This window comes from Equus przewalskii, chromosome 19, assembly GCF_037783145.1.
Source record: "Equus przewalskii isolate Varuska chromosome 19, EquPr2, whole genome shotgun sequence".
NCBI classification, from domain to species: domain Eukaryota; kingdom Metazoa; phylum Chordata; class Mammalia; order Perissodactyla; family Equidae; genus Equus; species Equus przewalskii.
The window spans coordinates 41,094,515-41,116,631 of NC_091849.1; positions in this window are offsets into that span (position 1 = coordinate 41,094,515).

Consider the following 22,117-nt stretch of genomic DNA (forward strand, 5'->3'; position numbering starts at 1 on the left):
ATAGCTTCCATTTCATGATCCAAAAGGGCTGCTCAAGCTACAGCCATCACACCCTCATTTCAGTGAGCAGCAAAAAGGATCCTCAAAGAAGGATTCTCCTTCTATTTCAGAAGATTTCTGGAAGCCCCACACACTTTCATGACATATCATGAGCCAGGACCCTGTCTCATGGCCACACCAAGCTGCAGAAGAGACTGGGAAATATAGTCCTTATCTGAGTGGGAACAGGTGCAATAAAGGAATTGATGATTCTATTACTAAGGGAGAGGATGAGAATAGATATTGGAGTCAATTACCAGCAGCTTCTGCCATAGTGGGAATGGTTGGTGCTGCAGGATTTGGAGATGCTGCGGAAACCGGGAGAGGGTGCATGTAGCAAAGTTGAAGGAAAAAGAAGAAACACAATTCAACCTCTCACCCCTCATTTGCTCTCTTCAGGGGACCTCCCCCCAGAGGTCTTCCCTCAGCTGCAGCCAAGTGAGCTTTCCTTCCTGCTGGCACTCAGTTCTCACCGACATGCTCTGCCGAAGCCACCCACTGTGGCCAAGACCCTCAGTCATTTTTCCGTCCTTACCTTCCTCCACTTCTCGGCAGCCTTTGACGTGATGGCGGCACCTTCCCCTTGAAACCTCCTCCTCTCCCGAACCTCCCATCACCCTCTCCTCGCCCCCTCCCCCCGCAGGCTCAGTCACTCCTTACTTGCTGTCGCTGGCCTCTCTTTAACTCTAAATGGTGGGCTTCCTCCTTCCCAGGCTGGACCCCTTTTCTCTTCCATGTACACACTTTTCCCAGGTGGTCTCGTCCCAGACCACGGATTCAGAGATTCTCTTGCTTAAGGCCTAAAATTTTATCTCCAGCCCGAACTTTCCCTCCTGATTCATTTCTCCAACTGTCCCGCTCCCATCCTCACGGACATCTCCGGTGTAAGAGAACCAGGACAGAGTTCTGGTGTTCCTCCCCACACCTCCTCCCTCAGGCTTTCCCACTCAGGAAGCGCTTCTCACATCCGCCAAAACACTCAAGCCCACGGCTTAGGCGTCCTCTGGTCTCTCCCTTCTCCCCTCCTGTCCAGCCCATCAGCCAGCCCTGCTTGGTCAAACCCATCTTATCTCACCACTTTCACTGCCACCAGCTGAGGCCAGTCCATCTCCCCTCCAGCCTGACGCCTGCTCTGCCCCCACTGGTCCCCTGCTCCCACCGGTATCTTCACCCATCGCTTCTTCTCAGAGCATCAGGGACACTCTTGGAGCATTAATCAGAAGGTGTCACTCTTCTCTTCCCAATGACCCCCAACTGCACTTACAAGAAAATCGCAGTACCTCACAGTGGCCAACATTGTCCTACGTACACATCGTGGCCTTTCGTTGGCCTCTTCCACTGATCTCTCCCACTCTCCCCTCATTCCCTGTGCTCTTGCCTCACCACTGTTCTCTTTTTCTTTTTCTTTTTTGTCCGTTCTGCAAACAGGCTAAGATCTTTCCTGCCCTGTTACCTCTGCGCCATCCGTCCCTTCTGCCTGGTCTGCTCCTCCCCAGTTCCTCCTTGTCCTGCAGGTTCGACCTCCTCGCCATGCTCTTGGGTAACTGTCCATTTGAGCCTCTTGTTGATTTTCTTGCAGTTCTTTTGCCATTGCTTTATGTGTCCATTGACTTTCTTTTTGTCTGTGTTTCTCCACCAAGTGGAAGCACCAGGAGGGCAGGAAATGTGGCTATCAACACAATTGGTCCAGCATAGTCCTTGGCACATCCAAAGTGTTCAAAAATTCTGTTTTGGATCCATAAATGAATCCGTCTCTATCCTCCATCGTGCCTAACTCCTGGCCAAGGCAACCACTGGAACTCAGCAAAGATACTGCTGACCATTTAGTTCCCACCTTGATCCATTCCCAAACATTTCCAGAGTTTTTCCGAGGCCTCAGCACCAGGGATTTCTTTGAGCCTGCTCTAGGCTGCCTGCCATCTGGCCAGCTCTGCCTTCTCTCTCCCTCCTGCTCTCCCCAGGGCACACCCTCACCCACCACACACACAGGTGCTCACTCACCAACAAGCCTGGAATAAAGCATCATTTATAAAGCACCTACTAGGTGCCAGGCATGGATAGTTCTCACAACCAACTCCAGTGGATAGATTAGAAAAAGATGGATTCTTTTCCAAATAAAAAGACACGGCCCAAAGAGGTTAAATAATTTGCCCATGACCACACTAGTGGATGGTAAAACTGGATTCAAATCCAGGGCGATCTGGTTTACTTCCACTGCACGAAGCTGGCAGGTGAGGCTGTGAGAAGGTTCTGAAGCCCTCCGTCCCAGTAGCATACTCAGCCCCGCCCCCCCCCCCCCCCACACACACACACCGTGTCTCGCCCCCAGCCATGGGGTCCCACCAGGAGCAGGAAGTAAGGAAATGGGACCCTGAAGGGTGGAAATTCCGGGAGAGTAAGGTCAAGGTGATGGTGCAGGGGTATGGGGTTTGCTCTGGGGCAGGGACAGAGCTCTGGCTTCAGGGGGCACATGAAAGGAGGGGGTGGGAAAGGAAAATATGGGCAGAGAGGTTCCCCGGGAGGCTGAAGCACCCCAAACTCTCGATGCTTCTGCCTCCTTGCCTTGCCTATCACCCAGCTCTGCTCAGGAGGTTTGAGATTTCCCCTCGGGCAGGGGAGGGAGGGGACCCGTAGCCCCCCCACGGCCCACTTGATAGGCAAAGGGTTAGCTGGAGCCCTGGAGCCAAGGAGAGAGGAGAAGGGGCAGGCTGGATGGAGGAGGTTCTCTCCATCTTTGGGAAAGACGGTGAGAGAGAGAGGTGAGGGGGCTCTGCAGCCAGGAAGGAGGGAGCAGCAGGGCAAGAAGCCTGGGCTAGGGGAGGCACAGCTCCTCTGCCTCACGGATGAGGAGGGGACCTGGCAAGAGAGAGCAGGGCCAAGCGGCAGCAGAAGTTCCCCCCAGCCCAGTTCTGCCCGGCCTGGGAAGGGAAGTGGGGAGGGGCCCTGCTACCAGGAGACCCTCTGCACTGCCAGCTTTGTGCAGCAGACAAGCCCTCTCTAATCTGCTGCCTCCAGCTCCCAGGCCTGCTAGGATTCACCGCCCTCCTTGGGCCTCAGGCCTATGGGATGGGGACAGTAGGAGGTGTGGGAGCCTCCCCACGGGCCACTCCGAGGGTCAGCTGGGGCTGGTGGCAAACTCTTGCCCCAATTTCCGACCCTGGGAGAGGAGCGCCCAGGATCAAAGGGTGAGGTCAGGCTGGTCCCTGGTATCCCTGAGACCTTTTCGGGCTGCTAGACCTGTGCCCTGCCCAGTGGGTGGATCTACCATCCGGCCCACACTCGCTCTGTGCCCCTCTCTCCTTCCCTTTTCAGCACCCTCTTCCCATATGCATGAGGGGAAAGGTGGGGGACACTGGACTGAGAAAAACTCAGTTTAAATCCGGACCTTGCTTCTCGTGGCTGTGTGGCCTCAAGCAAGTCGCTTAGCCTCTCAGAGCCTCAGTTTCCCTGTCTTTAAAATGTTGTCTCTAAAAATCATAAATGTAGGAGCTAGACAGAGCTCATGACCTCTTGTGAAGATGGAGTGACAGGATATCTGGGAAGCCAAAAGCACCTCACAGACATTCTCCACAGGGCTCTTTTCCAGGGAGGGGAAGCCCTGCCGGCTTCCTGGAGGAGGTGGCTGGGTGGGTCGGTGGCCGCTGAGGGGCCAGTAGGGGTCGCTGTGAGTGCGCAGGCCCATCGGGATCCCTTTGGCGCTGTGGGAAGAGGGGTGTCTGGTCTTGAGAGGACAGAGTAGAGCCTATGAGCTAACACCCACCCTCCACAAACACGCACCTCCCACCCTACCTCTGGTCCCTCACGGCCCAGGGCAAGACTTGGGCCGCAGCTCCCGGGTCTCCCGGCAAGGACCCCCCTGACCCACCCCAGGGAGGGCTGGCCTTCCCTTGGGGGGCCGGGGCCGAGAAGGGGCGCGTCAACTGGGCAAATTAACACGTAGGCAAACACCCCGGCACCTGGAGAAACAGGAGCCGGGCCGGGGCGGGCGGCCAGGGCCCTGGAAGTCGGGCCGAGAGCAGCGATAATTCACGGGCCGCGGCCGCCGCCCGCCCGCCCCCGCCTCCGGCCTCCGGTTTCAAAGGCGCACAAACAGCGCTCTGTGCCGCCGGCTCCCCGCTAAATCTTCCTGTCTTCGACTGCTCGTAACCCGAGCCCGCGAGGACCCTCCCTCGGAGGCCAGAAGGGTACTGCAGAGGAGGGAGGAGGGAGGAGAGGGGGGAGGAGGGAGGGGAGGGGGGAGGAGGGAGGGGAGGGGGGAGGAGGGGCGGGGGGAGTAGGATTCTGGCCACTTCCGCCTGGGCCTCAGCCCGCACCCATGCTGTCTGGATTGGCAGGCCTCTGGGCCCCCACCTCCCGCCAGCTGCCCCCTTCTCTCCGCTTTGCGGGGATCTCTGTGGGGCGGATGCTGCTTTAGAGGAAGGCTTAGCTGTCACCTGCACCGCAGCTTTAGAGTGTGTTTGTGATTCTAGATGCTTCTGAGCATGAGTGTGTGTGTGAGTGGGGATGGGGGAGGCCGTTGTGAGCTCACACCTCAGCATGTGGAAAAGTCATTTTCCAGCTTGACTCGGGAGCAGACAGAGCTGGGAGGCGAGGGAGTCCCCTCCACCTCCTCTGACCCCCAGGGGACAGTCGAGTCACCGGAGGAGCCTCCCACAGCCACTCCCAGCCTGAGACAGCACTGCTGCACCCAGAGTCCTCCTCCGCAGCTCTTCTGACAATGACAAGGAGTGTGGCCTTGCAGGAGCAACCGGGGGCCAGAGCCAGAGCCCCATCCCCTCTTCGGGGTTTCACCTGGAGAGCCTGCAGGGTGGCCCCTTTGGGGTTTTCAGTGGGGGTTCTGCTTCAAGCCCAGGGTGGAGTGGATCTCAGAGCCCCCGGGGAGCTGGAGGCTTCCAGGACTGGCAGAGGGCGTTTAGTTAAGAAGGTGGGGGGGGGGGGGGAGGCGGCAAGGTTTAGAGCAGAGGTGAAGGGCAGGGCCAGGGCTGCAGTTGAATCAGGGCTAAGAGGGCAACAGTGAGATCTGAGGGTCAGGAAACAGATTTGGAGGGGTTAGTGTAGCAGCAGGCCTACAGTGAGGGGGGGCCACAAGTTAGGACTCAGATAGGGACACGTGTGGGGACAAGGCATAATGGGAAGTCCAGAGTTCGTTCATGCCCTATCGATCAACAGTTACGGATGGAGCCCCTCCCAGATGCCAGGCACTGTTCTACTTGCTGAACGTTTACGGCAGGGCGCAAAACACAAAACTCTGCCCCCTCCAAGGTCAATGTGCCAGTGGTGGGGCAGATAATAAAATTAAAAAGTGGGCAAATCCTGTGTGAGATGGTGGTAAATGCTATAGGGACAAGGCTGGGAAGAGGGATAGGGAGTGACGGCCCCGTATTACGATTTTTAATATGGCCTCCCTGAGAAGGTGACATCTGTGTCAAAACCTCAAGGAGATAGGGAAGCCAGCAAGCAGCTATCTCGGTGAAGAGCATTCTAGGCAGAGGGAACAGCAAATGCACAATGTCCGCCAGGTAAGTCTGCCAGCATGTTCAGCTCAAGGAACAGCAGAGACTGGTGTGGCTGCAGGGCTGAGGAAGAGGGGAGGGCGTAGGAGGGGAGGAGGCCAGTATGGTGACGGGCTGGGGTTAGGGGTAGAAGCAGAGTCAGGGTCTGTAGTGGTTCTGTCTTCTCCCTCTGAGTAATGGGGAGACCGAATGCGTGTAGGCAGAGGCCGGCGTGGAGGAAGGAGAGAGTGAGGAGACCACGGTGGGGGCAAATGATGCAGGGGGCCCCCTGGGAGCTCCAGGCCAGGAAAGCCTCTGGTTGGGCTGGGGCATCTGACTTCAGAACCTCTCCTGGTCTTCTCCAATGTCACTTCCCTTGGAGCTTGTCTTCAAGAACTTTGTCATCCCCCCCTCATTTGTTTGCTAATAAAAAGATGGGAGGGGGGCCTGCCTGCCTGCCTGCCTCCTCGGATCGCCAGCCTTCTCCCTCCCTTCTCTCTGCCTCTCCTCTCCCTTTCTCTCCCCGAGAGCTGATGCAGTTAATTGGAGCGTCTTGAAAGTGCACATTAACACACAGAGAGCCAAGGAGACATCTTGGCAGCGAAATATCATTATCACTTCTTGAGCTCCAGCCAAAATCCCCTCGCGGTCAAAACACAATTCTTTAAACTAAACAATTAAAGATTTGTGCAAGTGTGGCTGCCATGAGGTATCAGGCTGGGAGCGGCCGCCCCTGCCAGTGTCAGCAGAAGTTAGCAACCTGCTCCGCGCTCAGAGCCAGGTGACTGCTAAGCGACTCTGGGAAGGAAGATAAACAGCAGGCCCACGGCAGATGCCTGGCTGCCAGGAACAATCTGGCCCCATCCCCAAAGCCAGATAGTCACAGGTTTAAGACCCCCAAAGGAAACATGGCAGCCCATCCAGGTCACCCTCGCCCCTCATGGGGAGTTAGGGTTCGACATAGACTTTATAGTTATTCTGGACTCAGACAGCAAGGGGCTCAGTCCCTTCCAGAACCCCTAGGATTCTGAAATGCCAGACCTCCGACCCTTTTTATTCCCTGCTCCTACCAGCCCACCTTCAGAAGCCCCATGCCCTGGAATGAGAGTCAGTGAGCACCACAATACCCCCTGTGGCTGGGGCTGTGGGTCTCTTCAGTCTGGGTCTCAGGGTTTGAAGGGGGTGCTCAAGGTCACAAGGCTAAGTTCCTCTGATTCTTGGTGCCCTGTGCCGTCCGCTGTATCACAGAGCCCGCTCCCTCCTTCCTAGAGCCCAGGCTCACGCCGGCCCCCTCTAGCTCAGCGCTCTGACGCTAGTCACACACAGGGCCATGCACACCACATGGCTGAGTTTGGAGCAGAGAGATGCTGGGGCCGCCCCTCCAGCCCGTCCCCAGATGTGTAGTTTCCACCCTCTCCAGACCTCAGGGAGGACCCCACGTATGCTCATGGGGCGAAATCTGGACTACAGATATCACCGACGTGTCACAGAGTAACTGTGGGGATCTCAAGCAAGTGCCTGCCTCTCTCTGGGCTTCCATGCTCGTGTCTATACCGTAGGATTTGAGCTTGAAAAGTTCCTCTTGTGTTGTGCATTTCAGCAAACCAATTCAGTCCGACATTTGCCATGCCCTGGGCAAGGAGAGTCGGGAAGTCCAGGGATGGTCCCTCTATCTAGAGCTTTTTTTATGAGATAGATGTCTCTCTGTCTAGACTGCCAGGGAGCCTTGAGCCTGGTAAAGCAAAAACTCTGGAACCAGACAGCCTGGATTCAGTCCCAGATCCCCACTTACCACCTATGCAACCTTGAGCAAGATGCTTAACCGCTCTGTCCCTCAGTTTCCCCATCTGTAAATGGGGTTAACAATAGTACCCACTTCTTAGGGTTGACATGAAAGTGAAATTAAAAAAAAAATGGGCCAGCCCCACTTGAGTGGTTAAGTTCGTGCACTCGGCTTTGGCGGCCCAGGGTTTCACTGATTCAGATCCTGGGCACGGACATGGCACCGCTCATCAGGCCATGCTGAGGTGGTGTCCCACATGCCAAAACTAGAAGGACCCACAACTAAAAGACTATATACAACTATGTACTGGGGGGGGAGGGGGGTAGGGAGAAAAAGCAGGGAAAAAAAGTGAAATGAGCTAAAATATGGAAAACAGAATAATGCCTGGTTCGTGGAAAGCACTCAGTGACTAGTAGCTGTTCTTATTGCTGTGGCTTCTCCAGTGGGAAAGCGTGGCAGCTTGTCTCTAAAGATGGCTTCTCAATTAACCACGCTTCCCCGCATTCATACTCTTGTGTAGACCCCTCTCGTATTAAATCTGGGACAGCCCAGGGTAACCAATAGAACATGGCAAAAGTGACACTGTGACTTCCAAGCCTAGGCCAGAGAGAGCTTTCCTGCCTGGGCCTCCTGACAGGTTCACTGTCAGGCACCGTGTGAGAAGTCCAGCTACCCTCAGCCCGCCGTGCTCTGAGGAAGCCCTGGCTGGCCAGTGGAGCAGCCACAAGGAGAGAGAAAAAGAGGTGCTTGGCCAAGCACCGGGCTGAGATGCTAGACCTGTGGGTGAAGAAGATGCCCTGGACATCCCGCCCAGTCCAGCCTTCAGATGCCCCCAGTCCCAGCTGCCACCTGATTGAACCCCATGAGAGACCCCAGCAAGAACCGCCCAGCGAAGCCCAGTCAGCCTGCAGAACTGTGACCGAGAAACAGTAATTCTCATTTTAAGCAACTGAGTTTGGGGGTGAGTCACAGTGACTCAAGGACGGAAGGAACTTTGGTGATCCTAATCTGAATCAAATCCTAGTCAGATCATGATGTCACCCACCTTCCCTTAGCCCCACAGTGGCTTCCCATCACATTCTGAATAAAATCCAACGTCCCCTCTTAGGCCTACCCACCCTTACAGGCTCTGTGCCCCACTCTCCCTCCCACCTCCTCTCCTGTCACTCTGCTCTTCCTTCCTCTGCTCCAAGTACTCTGGCCTCTGGTCATTCCTTGAATGTGCCAAATTGGCTCCTGCCTCAGGGCCTTGGCTAGTGCTGTCCCTCTGCTGGGAGTGCTTCCCCCCTTATTTTGTCACAGCTTATTCCTTCACTTTCCTCAGGTCCTTGATCAAATGTCACCTCTTTGAGGGCCTTTCTTGAAATAGGACCCTCCCCCCATCCTTTGAATATCCTTTTCCCTCCCTTTCTGCTGTATTTTTCCCCAGGCCCCTTGTTACCTGACTGTATGTCACACATTTCTTTGTGCCTTCGTCCACTGTCTCTCTCCCTCCACTGGAATGTGAGCTCCAGGAGAGGAGGGTTTTATTTGCGTGGTTGACCACTGAGCTCCAGGCCCAGACCTGTGCTTGACACATAGTAGGTCTTAATCCCCAATTGCAGGACACATGAAACTTCTCTGTCCCAGGTAAGGGAACTGAGGTCTGGAGATGAGACAGGGACTTGCCCAAGGCGACACGCCCACTGAGCTTGACCTGTCCCAGGGCTCTCTCTTCCCAGTCGCCCCCATCAGACCTGCATCCCCCGAAAGGCCTCGTCTCTCCTTTGCCCACCAGGCAGCAGCAGCCACTCCTGTCTGTCACTCAGGCAGGCAGATAGCCCTCAGATCTTCCAGTTGTTTCTATCACACAGTATTTACAATAAACTTTGTTTGAACTTTTGTCTAAGTGATAATAATAATAACATGATAATTATATGGAGTATAACGTACAGCCAGCTGTATTTAATTAAAGCTGTAATTTCACTAAGGGTTTCTGGAAACAGTAAACCACAGGAGTTGTACCACCCGTACCCTGATGTGGGGGTTACATCTGCACGGGAGCAGGGTGACTGCAGCGGAGGCCCCAGAAGCCAGAGGCCGCCAACAGGGTCCAGCCTCTGGCGTCTGGGGCTCCCATCCTGGAGCCGTGCACAGGGTGGGTCTGCGGTGGCCTCAGGCCAAAGACTGAGTCTGGAAGGTCTCAGAACATGTGTGTGGATTTCTTCTGACCTTTGCTGGCTTGTGGAAGGTAGTTCTTTCAAGACTCCGGAATAGAGGGCTGAGGAGCCAAAAAGACACCACATAGGAGCAGGGAAGATGGCACGGAAGGCCAGAGGCCCAGGGTGTGGGACAAAGGGAGGGAGCTAGGGCCAGCTGCGGGGGGCAGGGCCGGCGTGGACTCTGTCGGCAACATGTTTCTTGGTGCACATCACGTGCCTGACACGGGGTTAAGGAGATGTGGGTTTTGCACGGCTGAGAGTCGGGCTGAGCAAGGAGACAGCCTTATTTATATGCCACCCTCAAGAGGTAGGCCTCCAAGGAGGACTGGACAGGCCAGTGGCTGTGAGCTCTGCCCCTGGGCCAGAGCATGCAGGCGGAAGTCCTGGCTCCACCCTGCTCAGCTGGGCTTGCCTTTCACCTCTCTGTGCCTCACTTTTTTCTTCTGTAAAATGGGGATACTCAGATCTACTTCTGAGGGCGATTATGAGGATTAAATGGGTGAATCTGTGTCACGTGCTTAGGACAACAGTAGAGGGCCTCAAGAAGTGTCAGCTAGTATTGTTGGATATTTCTGGGAGCACAGAAACAGGGGGAATCATTTTGACCTGGAAATAGGGGGGCCAACCATCCTGGCTTGGATGCACAACATTCTGTGCTAAAACCAGGACAGTCACAGGAAAACTGGACCGTTGGCCACTCCACCTGGAAAGCCAGAGCTGGGTCTTAGGGAGAAGATGATGTCTTAGCCAGGCACACGCTAAGGATGACGGGGACTTCGTTCAGCAGGAGGCAGAGAATGTATGGGAAAGTGTGGAACAAGGGATTCAGGCCAAGGTCAGTGGCGAGCTCCCTGTGTGACCCTGGGCTAGTCACATGCCTCCTTGGAGACTCAGTTGTCCTACCTGTAGTGCCCCTGACAGGGGACTGATTGCTCCCTGGGGCCCCTCGCATGTCCGCAAACAGAGGAGACTGGGGCTGCAGGAAGGGCCTGGTGGGAGCACCTCATGGGTCCCCCCGTGTGCCCCCAGCACGCATACATGCACACAAATGCACACACACGCACACACACATGCATACACAGAACGGTAGGACAAGGGTGAGGGGCTGGCCACACAGGATAAAGGAGACACTGCCACCTATCAAATCCCCTCTTTGGGGCCTGTGGTGGGGCCGGATCAGCAGGGTTAACTGCAGAGACGGTTTTAATTGTCTAAAGAGGCTTGCGGCTGGGGGTGGGGGTTGAGCGGGAAGATCTCTGAAGAGATGCAGAAATATTCCTGGGTAATAAAATATCTCCTTTTCAGTGTCAAAGTTAATGTTCCAGGCCTCAGGTAAAACCGGCTTCTTATCAGCCCGTGCTCTCTCCCTGGAGAAGACTGGGCGGCAAGCAGGGAAGGAGGAGGCCACCTGGCTCCCCTCACCCTCAGAGTGGGGGGGGTCGGTGGCCAGAGGAGGCTGAGCTCCTGTTGTGACCCCCCACAGTGTCCCCTGCACTAAGTGATCAGCCCAAGTGCAGGATGTGCCGCCTGGGTGTCAAGCTGGCCGGAGCTCTGTCCCCTCCTCCCTTTGCAGATACTCACGCATCCTGCCACCATCCCTGTCTCTCACTCACTGGCTCTTTCTCCTCCTTCTTTTCCCTCAGTGTTCTTTCCACCTGTCTGCCCCGGTCCTCTTGCATGTGCCTGCATCTGTGACTGTGTTTGTGTCTGTCTGTCCTGCTGAGGTTCTGTCCTCTGAGGCCAGGACAAGAGGCAGGAGACCTTGTGCACTCCCTGGGAGCAACATGCATGCACTGCACACTTGTGCACCCCCGTGCAACTCTGCACAAGCAGGCATGGGTGGGCAGTGGCTTTGCCCCATGCCGGGGGCACCTTGCCAAACACGCCACCAAGAGCTGCCGCCTGCACCCCTGCCTGGGCACTGGGCCCCAAACATGCTGGCGTGTGCCGACGGCACAGCACAGTGACTCTGACAGGCCGCTGGTTTAAATATAGAGTTGTATGCACAAGACGGGGCTAATTTTAGCAGGAATGCACTGGAAACTTTCTAAGGGCTCTGTTCTCTAGCTGTCTCCCCTGTGCTCATCGCTCAGGGCTGGAACTAAACCTGCTAGTCCCCCATTCCTCACCTTCCCGCCCCTCCCCTCCCAGTCACCCCTCTCCCCAACTTAGGCCCCAATTGCTGGCCCTGCTCCTTGTCTTCTCTGTGCCCTGTTCCCAGGGATCCGAGCCCACTCAGTTGGGCTCAGAGGTTCTAAACCCCTCACATCCCCTCACTTGCCCCAGTATCCTTGGCAATGCCAAGGCCAGTCAGGTCTGGGAATACGATCAGGCAAGCAAAATTTTCCTTCATCCTGCACCACCCCAGTGCTGTGTCCTATTGGAGAAATACACCTGATTGACGCGCTGACGCAGTCTGCCACTTGCTGAGCCATTGCTGTGTGCCAGGCACCGGGCTAAGTGCTTTATAAAGAGTCACTCATTGAATCCTCGCAACCCTGAGGTAGGCATGAGTAATAGCCCCATTTTACAGACCAGGGCACTGAGGCCCAGCAAAGTTCAAGGACTTGCCCAACATCACTCACCACGACACTAGAGGCCACCAAATACGTTATCTTTCACAAGGAGTCCATTTGCCTTTTAAATGAGAACCCTGGAAGGGGATGTCATGTTTGCCTCAAAGGAATAACTCTGTGATGCAGGCACCTCTAGGACTACAATTCTGGAAGAGCACAGAGCCTGGGGGCAGGAATGGGGGAGCCCCATTGCCCCACCTGGGGACCTAGGGCAACAGGCCAGGCTTCTCCCCCACCCAGATTCTGTGTTTATTTTTGTTCCTCTCCTGCCCTGCTTTCCCTTACCCATTCAAATGGCATTTATGGAGTACCTACTGTGTGCCCAGCACTATCGCAAGTGCCTGCCTACAACGATAAATGAGGCAAAGGGCAGAGCTGGGCTCCGAAGTCCTCACGGATCAGTTGGTGGCAGGCGGGGCCCAGAGTAAACAATGAGCTGCGTTCTCCTTGGTAAGGATGCTAATGGGAGATAGGGGGACAGGGAGGAGAGAGAAAGTTGACATCCGGAAGGGGCTGCACCCCCCGCAAAAAACTCCAGAAGGCATCAACTCTTTCCCCTGTGCTGCCTGACTGTTCTCTCCGGCAGCTCCAGAGAAATGCCCTGTCTCCCCGCGGGGCCGTGTAACAGCGCTGCGTGGTTGTTGTGTTTGCGTGCGAGGACATTTCCCCGTAATGAGGATTAGAATAGTAACGAGGAGGATGACACGCTGTAGTTAGAGAGCAACAGACCTCCGGGGAGCGCTGGCCCACCCACCACGGGGATGCCAGCTGCCGGGACCGTGACAGAGGCCGAGTCCCATTAGCCAGGCCAAGAGCCACCGGGCAAATGTCCAACTCTGGCCACTGTCCCTGGCCCACTCCACGGGGAGGGGAGCCGTGGACGGGGGCCCATAGGGCTCAGGCTCCTGCCCTGGCATTCGGGGCGGAGAGGGAAGCCCAGGAAGATGTAGAGGACGCACGTAAGGCTGCAGCCTCCTCACGCTCCTTTTCCTCCTTCGTCTTTCTCCGTAGCACTGAATTCCTCCTAACACAGTATCACTTCTGTATTCATTGTCCTTACTGTCTGTCTCCCGGACTGAAATGTAATCTCCATGTTTTGTGCCCTGTTGTTTCTCCAGTGACTAGAACAGTGCCTAGAGCATAGTAGGTGTTCAAGAAAGATTTGTGCGTGAGCAAATAAATTTGGGTTTCCCCATACTTTGTGGACTTTTGGTACCTGTGGGATTCCGGATGTGTTCCCATGTGGCTGTAGTCTTTGTGCCTGTCTGTGGGAGGAAGTCTGTGAGTGGTGTATGTGTGTGTGTGGAATGTGTGTGTCTGTGAGGTAGGTGTGTCTGTCTGTGAGATGTGTATGTGTCTGTGAGTGTGTATCTGTGAAGTATGTATGTCTGTGAGGTGTGTAGGTATCTGTGAGGTGTGTATCTGTGAGATGTGTATCTGTGAGGTGTGTGTGTCTGCATGGTGTGAATATATGTGTCTGTGAGGTGAGCATATGTCTCTGTGAGGGGTGTGTGCATCTGTGAGGTAGGTGTGTCTGTGAGATGTGTGTCTGTGAGGTGTGTGTGTCTGTGTGGTGTGTATGTATGTGTCTGTGAGGTGAGCATATGTCTCTGTGAGGGGTGTGTGCATCTGCGAGGTAGGTGTGTCTGTGAGATGTATATGTATGTGTCTGTGAGGCATGTGTGTCTGTGAGATGAGCATATGTCTCTGTGAGGGCTGTGTGTGTGTGTGTGCTTTCAACCTCATCACCAACTCCTTCACACACTTCAGCAGCTGCATGGTTGCACCGACTCAGGTGCTGGTCTGAATCTCCTCGGGCGAAGAACACTCGGTGAGCTGACGGACAGGACAGGTATGCATCTGCCTGCTGAGGTGGGGTGCCCTATTTCCAGCTGGAGGATCCTGCTGATGCCCTCGCCACACCAGGTATCTGGGACAGACGCCACCAGGGCTGTGCCCACATTGAATCATGCCCCCCTTGGTGCCTGGGCCACCGCTCCAGCTTTCAGAACAGAGGCTGCTATCTGCAGGAGTGGGCACCACCCGGTGTGGCATTCCCAAGTGGGTGTGGAGAAGCCAAGGCCCATGAAAAATAATAAAAACGGCCCATTCTTTGAGTAGTGCCAGTTATGTACCAAGCGTTGTGCCAAGACCCTGAAGATTCTCATAGCTCTGTGAGGTGGATATTATTGGGGCGGATGAGGAAACAGAGGCATTGAGGGCAGAAGTAGCTTGTCCAAGGTGACACAACTGAGATGTGGGACATGGACATGGGTGCCGTTCCTGATGCCTGACGTCCTCTTCCTCTCTCTGCTACCCGGGCATTCCACCCAAATGAGACAGTGGGGCTTCCTCCCTTACCTAGATCCGCCACCTCATCCTTTTCAGGAGAAGGAATGGTGAAGGCGTGAAAGAGCTGTCTGCTTTCTAAGAGTCTTGCATGTGGGTTCATCACCCAACCTTTAGTGACAGCTGTCCCTGCCCTCATGCAGACATCCCCTGTAGTGGGCACAATTGTGTCCCCCAAAAAGATTTGTCCAAGTCCTAACCCCTGGTACCTGTGAATATGACTTTATTTGGAAGTAGTCTTTGCAGATGTTGTCAGGTTAAGATGAGGTCATACTGGATCAGGGTGGGTCCTAAATACAGTGATTGGTGTCCTTGTAAGAAGAGGGACATTCAGCCACAGACACAGAGACCCACAGGGGAGAACACCATGTGACGATGGGAGACTGGCGTGACGCATCTACAAGCGAAGGAATGCCAAGGACTGCTGGCAGTTAGCAGGAGCTGGGAGGGCGGCATGGAAGAGACTCTCCCTCCGAGCCTCTGGAAGGAACCGAACGCTCCTTGCGCTTGATCCCAGACTTCTGGTCTCCAGAACTGAGAGAGAAGAGAGCCCTGTTGTTCTAAGCCACCAAGTCTCGCTAATACGGCAGCCCTAGAAATTAGCAAACCGCCCCTTGCTGGTGCAGAGGGCACAGGCGTGCGTGCTCACACGTGCTCGCACACACACACACATGCACACGCACAGTAACTTAAATACCCAATTACTTAGGCTCTCACTTCAACCAGGCCTACAGCCCATGTCGAGCGTCTCCTGTGCAAGGTGCGCCTGCTCACAGCTGCCCCACACCCAGCAGGGTACACACTTCCTTGTGCATCACTTAATGGCCTTTTCCTCCCCCAGGCCCGCCAGGAACTCTCAGTGAAAGGCTCCCTGGGGACAGAAGCCCTTCAAACTCCTTCCTTCCAACTCCTTCTGGGCCTTCCTCCCTAGTCTCCCCTTCTGTTTGCTTTGCAGCCCCCAGCCTCCTGGTCTGACTTTCTTCCTTCCTTCTCTTCTCCCTCCCTCCCTCCCTCCCTTTCTTCCTTCCTTCCTCCCTCTGCCTCTTTCTCTTCCCCTCGAGTAAACATGGCCCTGTTGCGAGGCCCTGCCATGTTCCTGGAGAGCTGCACGTTGCCACCTGTTGCTATGGAGAAGCCTCTTTATCACAAACACTGGGTAAACAGCTGCTGCTGGGAGCCCCTTTCTGCTGGCCAGGGGTTTATTTGGAGAAAGTCAATAAGGAAAAATAAACATTCCCGGCCCTGTGTATATACAGCCTTGGGACTAGCGCTCCGCGGTGGCTCAGACCTGCCAGCTCTCCAGAGGGTCAGGCGGGCCGAGCCCCACCCCTGCCTCTGATCCCAGAATCCTCCATTCTCAGTCGGGTGAGGATGAGGCAGCCACCACCCTGGGCACTCCATCGGTCCCTCTGTAGGCTGCACCCCCCACTCTAGGCTGGGCCTGAGCTGAGAGTTCAGGCTCTGACCTCCATTTCTCCCTCCCACCCTGCCTCTTCCAGGTCCCTCTGCCGGTGTCTTCTCGGGAAGTCCACTCTGAGCTCCCCCAGGAAACTGGAATTCCTGGGAAGAGCCATGGTCCATTTGGCTAGGATTCTCTGTTCTTTGGCACCTTAGATTCAGTTGAATTCAACATGCAAAGTGTTTAATAATATGACAATTCACTCATCCAGCACATATTTATTTAACAGCTGTGATGATGTCCAGGGGCTGTACTGGCTGTGCTGGCTCCTGTCCTCACGGTGCTTATGGTCTAGTGGGGAAGACAGAGAGTCAGCTGTCACGATGCAATTGGCTAAATACAGTGCGTGCAGGCCCTGGAAGAGAAGTACAGGGCGCTGTGGGAGGGAGAGAGGCACTCCACATCTTGCTAATCTCTATTACGCGCGTTCGCTCAGTTAATTCTCCGAACAATACTGTGAGGTGGTAATATTTTTATTCCCATTTTACAGATGGGAAGTAAGTCACCTAAGATCAAACGGCTATTAAGTGGGAGACTCAAGCCTTAAACCAAGACTGCCGGAGGTGAAAGTCCCAGGGACTAAACCACTGTGCAGTTCCATCAGGCTAGCAGTAGAAATGCCACAGTCCTCAAGAAGCTCAAAAGAAGAGCCCTCAGCAATGTTGCCATGACAGGTGGGGACAGGCAATAACAAGAGTGGCCAATGAGGAACGCCAGTCATTCAGAGGACATCAGTGTAATACAGAGGAATGGGAGCCCGAGGCAGGTGGAATTTAGAGAGGACCAGAGGCAAGGGAGAGTCTCCCAGGGATGGAGCTGGGGACAGCCTGGCTGGGCTTGGCAAGAGGAAGACCTGTTTTGGAGAAGGGGGAGGAGGCCTCCACCTTGCTTCTCACCCCAGACCCCTACACCCCTTTTAGAAACTTGCCTCCCTCCACACCGCCCTGCTCTGGGCCAGGACCTCATCCTGCATCCAAGCAGCCTTGTTTCTGGTCTTCCCACCTCCAGTCTTGCTCGGCTCTAATCCCCTCCCACTGCCCCCAGGATCTTCCAGAAACACAAATCCAGTCATGTCACCGCCCTCCCCTTGGCCCTCTCCATAGAAAGGTGCCCTGCTGACCTTGCTCCTGTCTCTTCCTCTTTTCCATGAGCATCCTGTGCACCAGGCTTAGAGAACCAGTCAAGTTTCCCGCAGGCATGGGGCCCTCCCATGCCTCTGAGCTTTGCACATACTCTTCCACCTGCTCAGAAATCCTTCCTGAAGAGTCACGTTCATTCACAAACTCGTAATGGGCACCTATGTGTGCCTGGCACCGTTCTGAGCCCTGGAACAATACAGTGAACTAACAGAGGAAGATCCTGGTCCTCATGGAGTTGATTTCCCAGTGAGGAATGTACACTAAAACCAAACAAAGAAGTAAACTACAGACAACAGCAGGTGCCGCTGAGTGAGGTGGAGGAAATACAGAGGGAAGGGGAGGTGGGGCCTGAGGCTGCTGTGATGATTCTGAGCGAGATGGGGACCCTTTCTGAGGTTTTACGAGGATCCCTCTGGCTGTTGCATTGAGAATAGATGGAAGGGGGACAGGGTGGGAGCAGGGAGACAGGCAGGCCATAGGAACTCAGGGTTCCCACTTCCCCATCAGGCCTTCAGGGCCTCTGTCTGCTCCTGCCCCCCAGGGGGTGATATGAGAAGGCACCCCCTCCAGGCCTCATCTAGCTCCAATGGTCCCCACTGTGTTCTGGTTTAAGGGTGCATCCCTGCAGGCCTCCAGGCCTGGCATTGCCTCCCCACCCCACCCCCGCACCGACTCCCTCCAGGCGGCCTGCCCGTCTCCCCTCCCTGTCTCCCCTCCCAAGGCTCCAGGAGGATGAGCAGGACAAGGAGGACGGAGCCCCGCAGAGCAGTGATCCGCATTTCAGGAGCAAGGGAATTAACATTCCCAGGCTGTAATTATACCTTCCACTGGTGACACCTAAGGAAGCATCTTTATATAAAAGCAGGTAAATTGAGGGCTTCTGGGATTGTGGGGAACGGGTGTATTTTTAGCACACTCCCCTCATCACCCCAGATTGCCAGAATCCTTGTTCTGGCGCCAGGGGCCTGAACTGAGGCTGGGAGCTCAGAGTGGGGTTGAGGGGTCCCTGTGATGGGGATCTGGGAGGCACTGTGGACCTGGTTAAGCCAAGGGAAACTCTAGGAGAGACGCCTAAAGAAGCTCCCTCTGATGGGGGAATTATGGGGAGGAGTCATTCAGAAGCTGGCAGCGGTACATTTTTTAAATTATATCTATACCTACAGTAATAGTAACAATAATAGTAAGGATAGCTAACCCTTCTATGGTACTTCTTAAGTGCCAGACAGCGTTCTAAGTGCTTTTTGTATATTAATGCAATTCTTACAACAATCGTATGAGGTAGGTGCTGCTATTAACCCCATTTTACAGATGAGAAAACCAAGGTCTAAAAAGTTTAAATGTAATTTTGAGTCAGACATTGGAGATACATAGATACAGCTACACACACATAAAAGTTTGCTGACTTTGCTGGGTGAATGAATGAATTCCCTCACTCTGTGTTCTCCAGATGTTTACAAAGAGGCCTAAAGCTTGGCGGATTAGAAAGCTCTGAAGTTAGGAAGTCCCTACCTTTTTGGGCGGGGCCTCTGATCACACTTCCTGTTCCTCTTTAAGAACCTGACGTCTCACGCGGCGCGAAGGCAGCCATCTTGGTTGGTGGGCAGCCCCGCCATGTTCTTGAGCACAGAAAACTAGAGTAAGAGGCTGCGATGAAATGTTTGAGGAGCTGAGAGCTGGGTCCCTTGTGCTTGCAGGGTCTTCTGCCCATTTAGAGACCTGGTTGGAATAGTGGATCTGCTGGTGTTGGAGAAAGTGTGGAGAGAGTGGAGGAGAAGGAGGGAGTGGGGTCTCCCTAGATCTTGTCCAGTGGCGGCTGCTCTCTGGGGACAGCCCTTCTCCAGTAAGGACATCAGCCTAGAGAAGGCACAAGAGCCAGAGAGGCAGGGGGCAAATGTGATTTTTAATGCAAGCCTCGGTAATCAGCTATTTGTGATGGAATTTTATCTGTCCTGGTCTCTGAGGGACGAGAAGCGGGAGTGAGGGAAGAGGGGTCAGAAATTAGTATGCAGAAATATCTGATCAGCCAAAGTAATTTTCTTTAATAATCGTATTCATCCTGCCTGCTCTCTGCTCACTAGAAGAATTAAGTATTTAATAGTAATATATTTCATCTGGCAGTGGTTCCGTTTCGTTAGGAACCGTGATGCTTCGTTGGGGCATGTGGATGGGTGGAGGTCTGGTGGGGGGACAGGTAGGAGGTGTGGAAGCAGAAAGAAAGAGATAAGCGAGCAGGAGGGAAGCGGGCACGGGTGGGCAGGCAAGGGAGCCGAGGGGGAGCTGCGTGCCAGGGTGAGCCCAAGGGTGCCTTGGCTGCCTGAGCTGGGCTGTCCAGCTCTGTCCTCTGGTTGCAGTTGATATCCACCTCAGGCCCCCGCTTCTGACCCAGTTCCTCCAGCTTCAACCCTAACCCCAAAGATAGGTCCTTCTTTCCTATCTCTGGCCTGTCCCTGGCCTCCCTCCCTGAGACTCTCCCAAAGACGGATAGAGGAGCTGGGTACCAGATCCTGCTCGGGGAGCATTACACAGTGAACTCCAGACTGTGCTCTGACCTCCACATCCAAGCTTGGAGAGCTCGGCAGACGGATTCCTGGGGCTGCCTCCATGTGGCTCCCAGGCCGCCGGGGGAGCCTGCAGTTCCTGGCTCCTGCCTGAGCAGGGCTGGTGCAGGGGAGAGAAGCAGCCCGTGTTGGCTGAAGAACCTGACAGCTGCCTCTCTGCCCCGGGGCTGCAGGAGCAGCGTGCTTTAGCTATTACATGATCTTAATAGTTAAAAAGCAGGCCCAGCGCACGCCGGGGCCATAATTGATGACAGCTAGTGCTTGGGAACCCGATCTGCATTGGAAGCATTTGGAGAGGCTCCTTGCCTCCTCTGCCAGGCTCCCTGAGCTCAGCTGCCCCAGCGGAAACACCCGTGAGAGAGGTGCAGCCGCATTTGCCCGATGAGATTGGAGACAAAGAGAGAGAGGGCTGAGCTGCAGATAGCAGAGTTCAGCTTCTCGCTGTTCTTTTAAGAGCCCAACTCCACAAACTGATGTGCAGTGAGGCTGGCATTTCCAGGAGCCTGACAGGCTGGAATTAAACACCTGTCCGTTAAACTGACAGCCCAGGAAGGAAAGAGAGGAAGGGAAAGGGAGAGGGGTAGAGCTGGGAAGCCAACAGCAGGCTGGCTCCTTCCCTGCGGGAGGCAACATGCCTGCTAGAGAGAGAGGTCAGGGTGGGAGCCAGCAGCATCTCTGGGTCTCTGCTCTCTGCTTTCTGAGGCAGCGTGTATGCAGCTGACAGCAAACTAGTATTCAGACCTGGACATTGGGGATGGAGAGGGAGCAGGTGACGCCACCAGGAGATTTATCCTCATTTGCTCTAAGCTGCAGCTCACTGGCTTGTTGTGCTCTGGCAGCCTCCCTGGCCTCCCCACATGCATGATCTTTGTCTGCTCTGAACCCTTTAGGCCTGTACCAGGCACTAGGCAACCCATCCCATGCTGGCCTGAGACACCTCTTGGGCAGCTATTGAACATCTGAGGGAGTCTGTCCTGGCTCCCCCACTCCTGTGAGCTCCTAGAAAGAAGGAAGCTTGTCTTCTACTTCACGGCTTCCTCTGCAGTGCTCGGAGCATACTCGTGGTGGGGCTGTGGTGGAATGGTTTCATGGATGGATGGGGCTCATGGATGGAGAGATGGACGGACAAACAGATGGCTGGATACAATGCTGATGGTTAGGTGGTACATCCCAGTGTGCCTGTACTGGTTGCTAAAATTTCTCTACTGGTTAGTAAAAGTCATCGTCCCTAGCCTGTTGAATGCCCTACTCCCCACCATCCTAGATTTGCTGGACATCCCCAAGATTCAGCAACCAAACGTTAGCACCCAGCCCAGCAGGGGGCCTCAGGACCCTGCTCCATTGCTATGACAAGTGTCCGTGCTAACTGGTCAGTATATGAGCTTATTATTTTAACCAACACCCTTGGGTGGGTAGATGAGCAGAGGCCGTGACCGAATATTGAAATTCGATGATTTTAGAGAAGGAAGGACGGGAATGGAGTAGGGAGGGACAGAAATGCCAAATAGCTTGTCAGGTGGCCGAGTTTTGGTTTTTCACACTGGCCACCACCTTGGGCTATTCAGTTGAGCCCTCTGAGCCTCCATGGGCTCACCTGTCACATGGGGACAGTATCTGCCCTGCCTCCCTTAGAGGGGGCTGTGCCCAGTTGGAACCTGTCCCTCAGTCTTCTGGTCATTATTCTTTGCTGCGTGCATACCCATTTCTCTAATAGATGACGAGCTCCTGAAAACAAGGATGCTGTGTAAAACATCTCTCTATCTTTGCTGCGTGCATGCCCATTTCTCTAATAGATGACGAGCTCCTGAAAACAAGGATGCTGTGTAAAACATCTCTATATCCCAGCGCACGCTTGGTAAACGTTTGTTGAACGGATGACTGCAGGAGTAATGAAGAAGGGAATGAAAGAAGAAGCAGACGCTGAAGAGCATAATGGGAGGGGGGTGCCGATGGGGAAGTTATTACAACATGGACAGGGAAGGAGGAGAAGGAGACCTTGGACTGGTGCTGCCGGGGACCAGAAGGGATCTTCTCTCACCCTTGGCCAACCCCTCACATGCCTCTCCCGCCCCCAGGGATGCATCGGGCCAGCGTATGTTGGCAGAGAGTGGGCCCCAGATGGCACAGGGCCCATTTGGAAGGCTAGGGTAGGACTCTGCCTCCAGATCCTGCAATCTCAAGGCCCACGTCGGCCTCCTCCCAGCTTAGGACCACACAATTTAGCACTTAATATTTCCCATCTTGCATGAATCTCCATTTGCTGGTGTGAGTGTACGTTGCACGTGAGGGTGACCTCCCACGACATCCCCCTCCGACTGCCAGGGTTGATCCAGCTGATCCGTCTGGCGAGGCCACTGTTCTTTTCTACAGGGCTTCCAGCAAGAAGGAAGCTGCAAGTGGGGGGCGGGGAGCAGCCTGCTGGGCCAAAGTGTGTGTGTCACTGCACCCCCTGCCAGAAATCACACGTGTGTGAGCGTGGGTCTTAGAGCCAGACCGCCCGGGGTTCAAATTCCAGCTCTGT